The 14433-nt window shown below is 33.6% G+C and overlaps 1 long non-coding RNA gene across 1 annotated transcript; it reads right to left on the bottom strand.

Annotated features, from left to right (window-relative positions):
• Positions 1-1107: 1107 nt before the first annotated feature.
• Positions 1108-13904, bottom strand: LOC145280209 (uncharacterized). The gene is made up of 2 exons (XR_013868577.1): positions 5194-13904; positions 1108-1731 (listed from the first exon to the last, which is right to left on the bottom strand). It is a non-coding gene; the product is annotated as an uncharacterized LOC145280209 (long non-coding RNA).
• Positions 13905-14433: the final 529 nt, after the last annotated feature.

Raw genomic sequence — 14433 nt, 5'->3', positions numbered from 1 at the left:
TTTCTTACGAGTTGTCCAAAAGAGATGCTGTATGCTGATGATTTAATATTCACCTATGAAACGATGGAAGACTTACTTGTTAAGTTAAAAACTTGGAAAACTGCTATGGAAAGTTATAGTCTTAAGGTGAATGTTCAGTAGTTGTAATGCTGTTAAACTCCAAAAAAGAATAAAGTCCCTCTATTAAGTTTATGAAAAAGGAGTCAGATGCAATTCAATCTGTTGTGATACTTTTATGCATTGGGCAGACAAGTGTAGCAGAATTACTAGTAATTTACAGGAATAACCAGCTTTCATGCGCAAGAAGTGTAAGCGAATGAAGATGGATGAGAACTCAAAAGCCAACAAGTGTGTGTGTGTGTGTGTGTGTGTGTGTGTGTGTGTGTGTGTGTGTGGTGAAGTTAAGTTTGTTGAAACGTTTTATTACTTTTGTGATATCATTGGAACACAGAGCAGATGCGAGTATGATTGCAAGCATTAGGAGTTTATCATGCATGTGCACATAGTCATGATATATGAAAGTGAAATCTGGTTAATGGGGTCCGAGGAAGTGTGTTGCATAAATAGAAATAAGTGAATATGATGGATGTATAATGTAAAACTTGGGTTTACTTCTGATAACCTCAGAGAAAGATTATATGTACTGATTATAAGGTTTGGTTTGCGGCATATCAACCATCTAGAATAATTATTTTATATTCTTTGAATACATTGCTATGAAAAGACAATTTCAGGAAAAAATGATGAATTTTAACGGAAAAGAAAAATAATGAATTCATGCACAGTTAAATAAAAAAGAAATTATAACTTGAAATTTTGAATGTTTAATCATAGTAATCCAAAATATATGAAATAAACAAAAGGAATTTTAGAAGATTTTGGAAGAAGAATGTATATAAACAATTTTGCTAAAAGGAAGATATATTTATGTGCAATTGAATCAATAAAATAAAAAAGGACAAAGTATTTTTATCAAACAAAACGTTTATTTTTACAAAAAAAAAAAAAATTATTTTTATACAGATTTTGGAAAAGTTTCTGTGTTGCCTCTTTGTGATTTGCATTGAATTTTATCCCTTTTCTCAAGCCATTCATCAGATGCAGACATTTTTATTGTGATAAGTTTTATTTTCAACAATTTTAGGGCAGTCAAAAATATTTTCAAATGAAATGAAAATGGTTTCATATTCTTTAAAAATTCAAGATGCTGCCATAATTTCAATATTGCCAAAATCGGAAATGTGATTCTGCAGTCGAGTGAAACTGACAAATTTATTGGTGTAGAAAAAAAAAAAAAACTGATAAAACGTGAGAAAGTGTTCTTTCTCTATATCATGTTGATAAACTGGAGACTGAATATAAAATTCTAATCCATATTTTTGATTTGTCTCTTGAAAAAATGATATTTCCATAACAGATGTAATTTATAAGCATTATGATAAATTCTAAATTTCAAATGAAAGATAAGATTATTTATAGACATTCTTGTATTAATACTTTAGTTATTCGTCTTTTTTTTTGTAGATTCACAAGATGTTGATCATTGTAAAAGAGCCAAACATTTCTTAGTTTGTGTGGAATCAACACACGAGCATACTTGTCAGGTGTGCAGTGAAAGAAATCAATACTCAAGAGTCACGCCGAGCAGAATATTTTTTCGTGGTGTCTTACTGCAGTTGATAATGAACTAATTTGCTGCAATGGCATCTTCTTTACTGTCATGACAATTGGCTGAAAGAAAAACAAAGATGATTAATTTCTGGCTTTATAATTGTTAGCAAGTCCTCATGTGTTTTGCAGTCCTAAACTTGCTGCCTTAGAATGAACATGTATCATTGTCACATTTTCGGAGTTCTATATTGTATAACTATCGTGATATTCCTAAGTTTTATTCATTCCCTAATTAGCTAAGAAGCCTCTATCTATTACTAACGGTTTTTATGACAATGCATTTATAAAGAATATAAAAAAAGTTTTCTAATTGTTTAAGTGATTATTTTCAAAATGCATGCAAATGTGGTATATGATTGCACAGAAATGTGATACGATAGAACAAATCTGAGATCAGATTTGGTTTTGCCACAGCCAAATCAGCCTAAATCAACTTTTGATGTCAGAAAAAAAACAAATGTTATAAAAGAAATATTATAATCATTAACTATGATATTCACGTTGACACACCAGTTCCTGTTAGTTCACTAAAGTTAAGCAACATGGAGCGTTCACACAAACTTTTTGGTGGCAACTACTCTGAAAAAAAGCTTGTAAAATAAATGAGTTGGGACTTTTTTTTTTTATATCCAATTGCATCTTTTCTCTTCCGACATTGGTAGCAGCTTCGGTTGCCATAGTTACAACTAATGCATTTATAATCATCTAGTGTTATGTCCCTTGCCTTAGGAGTTGAATTTTAAAAAATCGAAAACACTGAGAATTAGATTATTTGAAATAATATGGAAATAAGTTATTTCCATATTATCTGCTACATAATGAATTTAGTTTATTTTTCAATAAAATCTATAGTTAGCATTTAGGAGACTTTTGTTTGGTTCAGTATTTGTTTTTAAAATATATTTGAAAATTCAAGTTAGCTATAAAAACGGTACATTTCAACAAAAAACAAAACAAAAAAAATGATACTTATGGCGAATGCGGTCAGTGCTGAAATAACATTATTTAGAAACACATTCTTAATATGGAGAGGAGACAACAAAAAAAAAACAAACCTATTCTGTAATTTCATATCCTAATTTAATAAACAAGATATCGTAAAAATTGAATTTAACTTGAAAATCCTAATCGACCGTCAACTCAAGGCGAAAATTATTAAGATGTAAAAGAGGTGGGGATTACTTTGTTGATATAATGTGTATGAAACTATAAAGAGACATTGGAAAATTTGAATTTTGTGTACAAAAAAAAAAAAAAACCCACAGCTAATCAGAATATGTTTAAAATTTAAGTTTTTTTTGTGTGTAAGTTATTGACTTCAAATGCTCATGAAACCCTTGATTCATTTTAGTCTCTAGATATCAACAGTACTTAGCTACTAAAAAGAATGAGCCACCAACGAAAAAAAGATGGGCTCTGCATTCTAATTTCATTAACTATATATGCCAGCTAGACCAAAACATGAAAAAAAGCTAGAACTGGCAAAAAGTAAAACTATAATGTGCAGAATATCTGGAAAAGAAACAGAAAAGCTTGGAAAATGTTCAATAAATTCTAAAATGACAATAAGAAAACGGACACATCGCATGGAAATGAAAAAAACCCAAAAAACAAGATTGTGTAGCAGTTAACGAGTAGTACAATAATTCCTGGTACTTGAGGAAACCAAGCTAACTTGAAAAGACTGGTAAAGCATTTAAGGTTTTTGTCAAATTTGTTCACAACCAAATAATTGAAACCAAGAAATAATGAGACTGAAAAGTTTAAAAGACTGTCAAGCAGATACAAGAAATGAATGGTGTTGATACTTACTCATATAAAACAATATTTAAGACAAAAGTTGATTAAAAACTTCCCAATTTTGTTAAGTAGTCCTAAAATGTGGTCACAGGATGACCTTGACTATGTGAATGACATTTCAAGGTTTTCTCCTGTAGAGTTAAGAGTACTCCATGAGGAAACCAGACCACAACATCAAGTGAAACACACTAATCACAAAATGACACCGACTTCCCATCACAATTAAACAAGTCATGCACACTCAAATTAAAATTCTGTTTATGAATCAGATATATACTATTAGGAAAGTTAAACTTGTGTTATGACCACCAGACACAATAAATTTGCCAGAGGCTGAAAAGATAGTATGCCACATTTTATATAATTTTCTTGCATGTAAAGCATTAGGTACAGAAAAAAAAATAGTGGATATATTTGCCTCTGCCCATAGAAAACTTTTGTCTATTTCCCAAGACATACTTTTAGCTACTAATGGATAGACATTGATGGCAAAATATTTGGTATGGTTGTACACCATCTTTCTAGATCTGCACAATTGGTTTATTAACAGGATGACCTTGACTTGGAACATTGTGCTTCTAAGTCAATTTTAAATCACGACACTGCCACCCACCCCCACTTTTTTTTTTTTTTTTTGGTTTAGTCTTTGCAGGTGTGTATGCTGACAACATGTATCAAGGTTGAATTTGGGTCAAATACTTTGACAGTTCCACTTCACTCATAAACTGCGGTGTCTATTCCGAAAGGCGTTCTTAACACGAGGAGGTTAGAGGTGTCTATTCCAAAACATGTTCTTAACATTAGAACGTTGGGGATTGGCCACCACCAACAACCGTAGTTTATTTTTTATGAGGAGGGGGCATGCATCCACCGGGCTGCACCAGTTAACAAGTCCTGCTAGTGATCAATGTAGTCAAGCAATGTGAACTCTAGTCTGTACCAAAATGACCAAACATAGTTATAAACATGATTGAAAACATAACCTCCTCGGTATAGGTAAAAACAGCTATAATTTTGTGTGACGAGTCATATTGGTAGAATATAAATTTCTCTACATGAGAAATATCAAAATTTAACAAAAAAATCTATTAAGTTATACAGAATATTGAAGCAGTATTACAGAAAATGTTTGGGGGGGGGGGAAGCTTTATTTTCTACAAATATTCTCGCCTCTGAAATAGACTATAGATATCAAGTCCAATATCAATATAATAAAGAATTTAATTGGAAATAAAATATTTGTATGTTAATTGGTTTGGGGTTCTACTAGGGTTTTACGTAAGTCATCATGTTGTATTTGAATGATTGTCAGCCATCTTTAAATATAGCTGGCGTTCTCGCACATGCACAAGATTTATGCTTGTGAAAAACAGTATAATGTTCAGGAGTCTGACATTCATTTGGCACCATCTTTTCTTCCACTCCCAACCAAAGTCACAGAATCAAAAATCTAAAAGGATTTTGACCTTTGGGCCCATAGAAATAGCATAGTCCATATTTTGCATAAGTATAAAAAATATACATTAAAGGAAAATGGAGAGTGTAAGGAGATTATATAGCGATATAATTACAAATGTGTAAACATTTTCGCCTTAAAAAAAAATATTTAATGAAGTTTTAGAGGTTTTGATTAAATACGGAATGTCCAAATCGACCCCCTTCCCCACCACATTCGATGAACTTTTTGTGTTTTAAGTTGTCTTTCATAAAAAGCCATCAAACCTGATAAAAAAGGAACACATTTTAAAAAAATTATTTCCGTTACATCTTCGGTTTTCATGGAAAATATGGTTTGCAATCGTTCATCTTCTAAAATGTAATCTTTCTTCTGTTCAATCATTGACGGTAGCTTCGGTTGCCATAGTTACAAATGATGCATTTCTACAGTATAATAGAGTGACTTCCCTTGTCTTAATAAAAAAAAGCCGGCAAACTCGAGAATTAGTTACTACCATCATTATTTATTACAAAATAAATAATAAACTATAAAATAAATAAATAATTATAAAGCTAAAGTGGTATTTTTTAGGTGGGCTTCTACCAGTATTATTTATTTATTTTTAACGATTATCGAAATTCTAAAGATGTGACAGTCGCATATCCGCCATTTTTCTTGTTCTATCGTACGCAGTATCACTCGACACTATTCGTTTTTCAAACCAAATAAACGCTTTAAAATAAGCCAAAACGCAAAAAAAAAATTTGTTAGGTGTAAAAATAACTTCTTTTGCCTTTTGTTAACATTTATTTTGTGGCCACTTTTAGTTTTGTCTATTGTAAAACATGGCCGAAATATTCAGTTGGAAGAATAATAAAATGTGCTTTTACGCTTGTTTATAGTTTGAATGTGTATACGCGTGCGACGGTGTGGGCGTACATGTGAATGTGTTGCTTTTCGTTAATGTGTGTGTGCGCGCGTGCGCATGAATGGACAGTGTAAGCGTTTGTGTTGATGTCGCTTTTTGTCAGTGCAAGAGGACGAGACAGGTAGAAACATTGTTCGCCTGTTAACTAGCTGCTGCTGATTGATAGTTGAAAACATCACGTGACAGCTATTTTTGCTTTTTTCGCTAGACATTCCGCCAGAAGCCAGGTTTTGTAGAAGAAAAAAAAAATAAATAAATAAAAATAAATTCGTTCTTATATCTTTATAGAGTAGTTACGGGCAAAAATGGCCGAATAAAGATAGGGGGACATAGTTTTGAAAGCCGATTTATCATTTTTTTTTTTTTTTAGGTTTCTTCATTGTATTTGACTAAAGTTAATTTACTAAAATGGCACATCTTAATATTCTGTCATTTACATCATTAAGTGGTATTGACAATTTTTGTAAATCAACTAAGTCATCAATCAATGAACCGTTGTCATACAACAAAAGGAACTGTACTAAATGCTGTATATAGGCTATGTTGAATTTCATTTCATCCACTGGTGCTATCAGATCAGGCTGTCTATTGGCTTCCTGAGACGAAATGCACCTACATTGATGTTCCTTTTTGTTTTTCTATTCTCTTTTGTAAAACTTAATTATGTTCTCCAAAAACAAAAACTCCTTTCCTCCCCCTCCCCTTTTTTCCTCTCCTCCCCCTCCCCTTTTTTCCTCTCCACTTCCTCCCTTCGCCCTATCGGTGGGGCTTTAGAATACACCAGCTACCCCCCTGCAGAGAGTAAAAGTCCCTCAATGGGGCCACCAGTTTGCCGTGGGTGGCGTCCCGTGACACCTTGGAACGGAATCCTGGTGGTTGAGGGTTGCGGAGGATAGAAATGGTTTCCTCCCCTTCCCAACACACCACTTTGGCCCTTACCTTGGCTAGACAGGCGGTCGGAGAGGCCCGCTCCGATCAATCGGCTGGTCACGCCTAGCCCTAAATCAGACAAACACAACAAGAAAACACGCTTGCGCTCCCCACATTAGGCAATAAACTGATTTAGTAAGCGGTGGCTGAAGGGTCAATCAACTTGCTGAGTACGGACGAAACATGGCTGGAAAACCAACATCCCTTCCAAAAATAAGGCACTTGGAGGGGACGAAGGAAACACAGGTGCTGGAATCCAACAGTAAGAAGAGTATACTTCTGCTGTATCCCTGTTGTGTTTGGGGCGAATGGGTTTCCCCCCCCAAACACTTCCCACATAGGGCTCCGAGGTGGGTGGGGAGCAGCAGAAATGATAAATAAACAAAAATAGAAATGGAAAAAAAAAGAAAAAGCCTCCCAAAAGAAATCACATGGAAATATCGGATATTTCCAGCTCAGAGGAAGAAGATTTACAAAAACAAGACTTTCCAAGATTTATCACCCTGGAAGCTGAAGATGACAACCCCCTGACAAGACTGTCCCCATTCTTGATACAGAAAGTAATTGCTGCAAGAATATCACCCAAAGCAGTTAAGAATTTAAGAAATGGAACAATTCTAGTAGAAGTGAATATAAAAAAAAAAAAGATGCCAATATCCTTTTAAAAATGGAAAAATTCCATAATAAAAAGATCAAAGCATATCCCCACGGTAAAATGAATTCATCAAAAGGCGCTATAAGAAGCAAAGAACTATCATACTGTTCAAGTGACGAAATAAAAATCGAACTAAAATCCCAAGGACTAACAGACATAAAAAGAATATCAATTAAAAAAAATGGGAACTCAATTTTAACCAACACCTATATCATAACGTTTAACACACCAAAGGCCCCAACAGAAGTAAAAATCGGTTATACAAACATAAAAGTTGAACTATTCATACCAAACCCACTTAGATGTCAAAAATGCCAAAAATTCGGACACCATGAGGATGTATGCTACAATCAACCTGTCTGTGGCAAATGTAACCAAAGAAACCTAGACCACAATTCAAACGAGTGTACAAACAGATGCAAATGTGCAAACTGCGGAGAGGACCACCCAGCCTATGCAAGAAGCTGTGACATATGGAAAAAAGAAAAAGAAATCGTAACAGTAAAACAAAAGCAAAATATCTCATTCCCCGAAGCAAGGAAAATTGTAGGCAGATATATGACTGAGAAAAGTTATGCACAAATTACCAAAAAGGAAATTACAGAAAAAAAAGATAAATACGATATACTCATTGAAAAATTAAGAAAACTTGGACCAAACGACTGGCAAAAATTCATAACTGAAATAAAACCAATAATTACAGATACCACAAAAACGAACACATACTCTGAAATAAAACAAAGAAAAGAAAAACCAATTAATAAAAACACCAAATCAAACAGAAATAGAATCCGCACAAACCCCTAGCACATCCAGAATCAAAGAATTACCAATACAAGAAAGAATTAACAAAAAAGAGAATGAAACAAAGCAAGAACTAAAACCCTCCTACAGAACACCATGATCACAAACAAAAACAAATAAAAGCCCTAGCTCACAAACCAAAGATAAAGACAAACAAAAAAACACTATGCCACCAGGACTCGAAAGCCATGAAGTCATGGAGATTGAGAAATCTAACAACCCAAAACAAAAGAAAGAAAATATAAACCATGGCTAACAAAACCCTACAGTGGAACATAAGAGGATTAAAAATTAATATCGAAGAAATACAAATATTTATCAAATCCCTATGTCCCGCAATAATTTGCCTACAGGAAACACTTAAAAGAAAATGACAAAATTAACATAAAACACTACTCAATATACAACCACATAAACAAATTATCATGCAAAGCCACCGGTGGATCATCAATACTGATAAACAAAAACATTCCACACAGCAAAGTGAACTTAAAAACAAATATGCAAGCTGTTGCAATAATTGCAACACTACACAAAACAGTAACCCTGTGTTCACTCTATATACCACCAAACGAAACAGAATTAAACAATATAATCAAACAACTATCTAAACCTTTTCTACTCCTGGGAGACTTCAATAGTCACAATATATGGTGGGGCAGTAAAAAAAAAAAAACAACAAAAGAGGCCAAACCATAGAAAAAATAATTAACCAAAATGATCTATGCCTACTCAACAACAAAGAGAATACATACATGCACACACCAACGGGGGAACCCTATCAGAAATCGATATAACTCTATGTGACCCAACTATATACATGGATTGTAGCTGGAGAACACATAAGGATACATGCGGAAGTGACCACTTCCCAATCATAATAGAAAACGAGAATCCCAAACTAGAAGACAAAACACCCCGCTGGAATTTACAAAAGGCAAATTGGGAAAAATTCCAAAATACATGTCAACACAGATTAATACCTGAAGCGAATCCTAACTTAGAACACATCACATATTTCAGCAATACCCTACTCACAATAGCCGAGGAGAACATACCAAAAAGTTCCACTCCTACAAAATATAACAAACCCTGGTACAATAAAGAATGCAAAGAAGCTATAAGAGCCAGACATGCAAACCTAAGGAAATTCAAAAACAGTCCAACGAAAGAAAATTTGGACACGTATAAAAACAGCAAGGCCAAAGCACGGAAAACTATCAAAGAATCAAAACGGAACATGTGGAAAGACTATGTAACAAAAATTAATCAAAACACAAAAAAGTATGGGAGATGGTCAGAAAAATAGCAGGAAAAAATACAAAGAACCTTATTAAACACCTTATATGCGACAAGATTACCGACAAGAAAAATATCGCAAATAAATTAGCAGAACAATTCTCAATGAACTCATCATCAAAAAACCAAAATAAAAAATTCCAAGCTATAAAGAAAAATGAAGAAAAAATAAACTTCAAATCAAAAAAATGGAGGAAATTACAATCAATTATTCAACAGCACAGAACTAGAGGAGGCAATAAACAAATCTCACAATACAGCAGTCGGCCCCGACGAGATCCATTATCAATTCCTCAAAAAACTACCAAAACCATCACTGAACTACTTATTACAAATTTACAATGAGATATGGATAACTAACAGCATCCCAAAAAACTGGAAGCAGGCAACAGTGATCCCAATACCTAAGCCAAAAAAAAATCATACAAACCCAACAAACTACCGACCCATTGCACTCACTAGTTGTTTGTGCAAAACTTTTGAGAGAATGATTAACGAAAGGTTAAATTGGTACTTGGAAAGCAAAAATCTAATAACAGAAAGCCAGTCGGGTTTCAGGAAAAATAGAAGCCCCACCGACCACTTAATAAAACTGGAAACACGCATAAGAGAAGCATTTGCAAAAAAAAGAACATCTAATAGCAATTTTTTTTGACATGCAAAAGGCGTATGACACCGCTTGGAAATACGGAATCCAAAAAGACCTGTATGAATTAGGACTTCGGGGCAGAATGCCAGAAATTATCAGAAATTTAACAAATAGAAGCTTCCAAGTACGGATGGACAACACTTATTCAGTCCAAAAAGATCAAGAAATGGGTGTCCCCCAAGGCAGTATCCTGTCTGTCACCCTCTTCAACATTAAAATAAACAATATCATAAAAAACATAGACCCAAGAATTGAAAACGCCCTATATGTAGACGACCTACTTATATACTACCAATCTAAATATATACAAACAGCCGAACGCAAACTACAACTCTGTCTGAATAAAATAAACAAATGGGCCATAGAAAATGGATTTACATTCTCAGAGGAAAAAACTAAATGCATCCACTTTTGCAAATTATGAAAATTCCGCCACGACCCCAACCTGAAACTGGATAACAAGAACATTCCATTCACCGACCAACATAAATATTTAGGTATTATATTCAATAAGAAATTGACTTTCATACCACATATAAAATATTTAAAAGCAAAATGCCAAAAGACAATGCAATTGATCAAAGTCCTAGCACACACTGATTGGGATGCAGACAAAGTCACATTATTGAAACTATACCAAACTCTAATCATATCTAAAATGGACTACGGATGCTTCATCTATGGAGCAGCAAGGAAGTCCTACATAAAAGAACTAAATACAATCCATCATCAAGGATTAAGATTGGCCTTGGGAGCATTTAGAACCTCTCCAGTAGAAAGCCTCTATATAGAGGCCCATGAGCCTCCACTGATTCTAAGACGACAGAAGTTAGTGCTATAATATTACCTAAAGCTGGCATCATGGCCATCAAATCCTGCATACCAATGTACCCTCCACCCACAATACACACATCTCTTCAGCAAGAAAGAAAATATCATCAAGCCCTATAGCCTCCGGATAAAAAAACCTTCTCACAGAAGCCCAAATGGACATTACAAAAATACATAAATATAACAAATCAAAAACTCCACCCTGGATGATCAAACAACCACACATAATATTAAAATTACATAAATATCCCAAAACGAAAACCCACCATCCAGAATACATACAAAGAATATACACAAATTTACACTGACGGATCAAAAGATGGAGATAAAGTAGGATGTGCAACCATCCACAAAAAAATAAAACTAAAGAAAAGGCTCCCAAACGAATCTTCTATTTTCAGCGCAGAAGCAACAGCTATAGATTTAGCACTAAATATAATAACCAATGATGACCATCAAAAATATATATTTACTGACTCACTTTCAATACTCATATCTCTAAAAGAAAAAAAAAAAAAATGACAAACCCACTTATTACAAAATTGCTGAACAAAATAGATGGCATAACCATGAAAAAAAAAACATTATCTTTTGCTGGATACCAAGCCATATCGGCATCTACATGAATGAACAAGCAGATAAGGCAGCAAAGGAAACTCTGCAACAAAACCACATAAGTGGAAAAATCCCCTATACAGACCTATAGACTAAAATAAACACATATTTGAAGAGAAAATGGCAAGAAAACTGGAGCTCATCTACAAAAAACAAATTATTCCAAATAACACCAAATATTGGAACGAGAGACACCAAAAAGTTAACAAGAAAGGAAGAGGTAGTAATGACCAGACTACGAATAGGTCACACTCACATCACCCACTCACATCTACTAAAAGGGGAGGAGACACCAAACTGTATAACAGTGTCAAGAACCCTACACAATACACCATATACTGACAAACTGCATTGACCTTGAACAAACCCGAACAAAGTATTACCAAGAAAACAATCTAAAAACGATATTAAACAAGATTGATCCCCAAAAAATTATCAATTTTCTGAAAGAGATTAAAATATACTCTAAAATATAAGGAAAGACCTCCCCCCCCCAAAAAAAAACCTAAAGAAGAACAAACCAATATATAACACATCATAACTAACCTTTCGCCATTAAATGACCCCAAAGTGGTTGATATGCCGTAAAATAGAACAAACAAACAAACATTTCATCCATTGTTGGTACACTGTGTAGGCCCCTCCATGTTGTTGAATTCATCAATTTTTTTTTCCCGGGTGAGGGGTTATGAGGGCCATTTGAAGGTAAGGGTTATATGTAAAAATATAAATGGCCGAAATTGTTAGTAAATAAAAAAGACAAAAAACAAAGATACATTTCACCAACAACATCAAGATTTGTACCCATCTACAAAATGAAGATTTTCTCTTTTTCCTTCCCCAATCCCATCACCTGACAGGCTAAACAAGAGTGCTGTTGCTTGTATGAGAACTTCTATTACAAAATTTTTTTTTTTTTTTATACATAGTGTCACCACTTATCAAGGCCCGGAGGTCATTCGAGGATAAGTGTTATTGAGTGTACAGTAGTCAATGGGATAATTTCGTAGTAATCGTTAGTAATGGAAATTTGGTAAACTGGATTACTTAAGGGGATGGTTCGTCAAGAATTTGTTTCCGTTGGACTTGAAGACAACCAAATTGTAGTCAGCTGGAAAATGGGCAAATGGAAGAGAATTCCACAAGCGTGCAGTTCTAAGAAAGAAGCTTTGTTCATGGAATCTGTTTTAGGCACAGATACAGAGTGGGGAAAATTATTAACAGTGGTTTCAGATAGACGAGTGCTTTTTGTGAAAGTTTGGTGAGAGGAGACCATAGATTGGAGCTCAGACGAGCACTTGCCATGGAAATAACGCTAAAGCAGAGATAGGCTCGCATTGTCTCTTCTGAGGGGAAAGAGATTGCAGGGAAGAGAAAAGGGCATCCTAAACTATGAAGTCTATTTTGAACTGTCAAGGCAGGATAAGCTGAGAAAAAGAATGAATTTTAACTGAAAGGGAAAGGATGTGGAACTCTCTTGCGCTTGCCTGTTGCAACCTGACTACAACGTGGATGTCTTCAAGTCCAGCATAAACAAATTCCTGACAAACGGCCCTCTTAAGTAAGACACTATCAAATCTCCAATACTATCTCATTGACTACTGTACACACAATAACCCTTATCAAAGCCCAGAAGCCACTCAGGGATAAGTGGTGACCCTCATGTAAAAAAAAAAAAAAAAAAAGTATTTATGCAAATTAAACTCAAGAAAAAAAAAAAACAATTTTATATATATATTTACAAAAACAAAATCATTTTCATCACGGTGAATGAGTCAAGACTCAGTGATTGTCTCCTGTCTGTGTCAAAAGCACTAAATTATCTTTATTTTTTATGAAAATTCTATTTGATCAGTTTTCATAATTTTTGGTGTACAGCATTACTTTTCTATACCAAGTAAGTACCTCATACATTTTACATGTTTTTACATGTTTAGACTGAGATGATCTGAATTTTGATTCTTATCCAGAGTGCCCTTTTTGGGGAGCTAGACTTTCCCCACATTAAAGATTGATCTTTTGTCTAACTGTTTCCTTATGAGGAGACGAGTTCATTTATTATTTTAAAACCAATATCAACAGTACAGATAGATGAAATTTTAATAGGTATGTATTTAAAATTACAAAACTATTTTATTTTTAACTCAGGAGTCATCACTTATGAAGGCCAAAAAGACACTCAAGGATGGTTGATAAAATTCGTGGATTGTCAGTTGTAAGATGAAGAATATTATGAAAGGATTGAAAATCATAAATGGACACGTTTGAATTCTTATGAGAACAGTTCATGGCAAGTATAAAGTATTTGAACGTATAAAAATTACATAAAACTACAATGTAAAAAGATTAGCTAATTATGCAAAGCACAATTCAAATAATAGTTTATCACCAAAAAACAAAAATAAAGAAATTATTCTGGAAACATTCTGTTTCATGAGTGAATTTAGTGAAAAAGTTAAAATTTAGAAACAATCATTTTAAAAAAACGGGTTTCAGCTAAATGTTAATTTTTCATTTTTGTCTAAGATTCAGAACATTAACCTTTTAATTTTCTATTTTTATTGAATTCCAAATTTATTTCAATAATTCATAAGCATCAACTTTTCAGATTATAAATCATTTTAAACAAAGGTATTAATGGTTCCTCTACTTGATTTTATAAACTAGTGTTTAGTTCCTGCAAATCATATTTACAAAACACGTTTATGGTTAACATGTATAGAAAACTCACTTAAAAATTGAACAAGTCTAATAAAAAAAAAAAAAAGAAGGTTATAACCTGAAAATTTAGTGCTAAATCATAGTAATAAAAA

The sequence above is a fragment of the Euprymna scolopes genome, chromosome 7 (genome assembly GCF_053919585.1).
Source record: "Euprymna scolopes isolate OS-2025 chromosome 7, ASM5391958v1, whole genome shotgun sequence".
In the NCBI taxonomy this organism is placed as follows: domain Eukaryota; kingdom Metazoa; phylum Mollusca; class Cephalopoda; order Sepiida; family Sepiolidae; genus Euprymna; species Euprymna scolopes.
The sequence above is the reverse complement of the archived record's forward strand: the minus strand, read 5'-3'. Positions and strand labels throughout refer to the sequence as shown.